This window comes from Marmota marmota, unplaced genomic scaffold (assembly GCF_001458135.2).
Source record: "Marmota marmota marmota unplaced genomic scaffold, marMar, whole genome shotgun sequence".
Lineage (NCBI taxonomy): Eukaryota > Metazoa > Chordata > Mammalia > Rodentia > Sciuridae > Marmota > Marmota marmota.
In genome coordinates this window covers 3,681,398-3,682,302 of record NW_026000076.1, presented here as the reverse complement: position 1 = coordinate 3,682,302, position 905 = coordinate 3,681,398, and the positions used below count along the sequence as shown (strand labels likewise).

General features: G+C 31.4%; 1 non-coding gene across 1 annotated transcript; it reads left to right on the top strand.

Annotated features, from left to right (window-relative positions):
• Nucleotides 1-229: 229 nt before the first annotated feature.
• Nucleotides 230-341, top strand: LOC125620148. The gene has a single exon (XR_007351731.1). It is a non-coding gene; the product is annotated as a U6 spliceosomal RNA (small nuclear RNA).
• Nucleotides 342-905: the final 564 nt, after the last annotated feature.

The window sequence follows — 905 nt, the reverse complement described above, 5'->3', positions numbered from 1 at the left end:
AGAATGTAATAATTTTGTTTGTTAATATAACCATATGGCTTCTCATACAGGGAAGTTGGTTGTGACCATAAAAGATTTTAGTAAATTCTTTCCATAATCCAAAGTTAATTTTAGGAGAGCTACATCAATGAGCTTAACATAAAAAATAAACCACACTATTTTCCATTTATTTTTATTTGAATATATGTGAACACAGATGTAAATTACATGCATGTAAAGAAAAATGGTAGTGCTCGCTTCGGCAGCACATATACTAAAATTGGAACGATACTAAAATTGGAAGATTAGCATGGCCCCTGCGCAAGGATGACACGCAAATTCGTGAAGCGTTCCATATTTTTTTGAACAACCAACAATAAAAAATTTTTAAAAAATAAATAAATAAATAAACAAAAAAAAGAAAAATGGTGAAATCATCTGACTTCATAGATAATAATCTTTAAATTGTCAAGTAATTTGTTTAGTGTCTTTTTGGCATCCACTTCTATGCTAGGTACTATGGAATTACATAAGGTACATAAATTGTGGTTTTTACTCATAAGTGGGTCTTATTAAAATGTAACATGTACACACGAAATAGATGCCCTACAACTACAGATGCTAAAAGTGTCAAAACTAGCAGACTATACCCCCCAAATGTGAAACTAATAACGAATCACCAGGGGCTCTTGTTAAAATGCAGATTTGATTCTGTAGGTCAGAGACAGGGCCTGACATTTGCATTTCTAACAGATTTTCAGGTAGAAGGATGAAGGCCTGTGGACCAGCATTATCCAACAGAAATATAATTTGATCCAGAAATGTGAGCCACATATGTAATTTAAAATCTCCTGGTGGTCATAAAAAAATAATAAAAAGAAGAAGGTGAAATAAATTAAATACTGTTTTAATTTAAGTCAGTATAT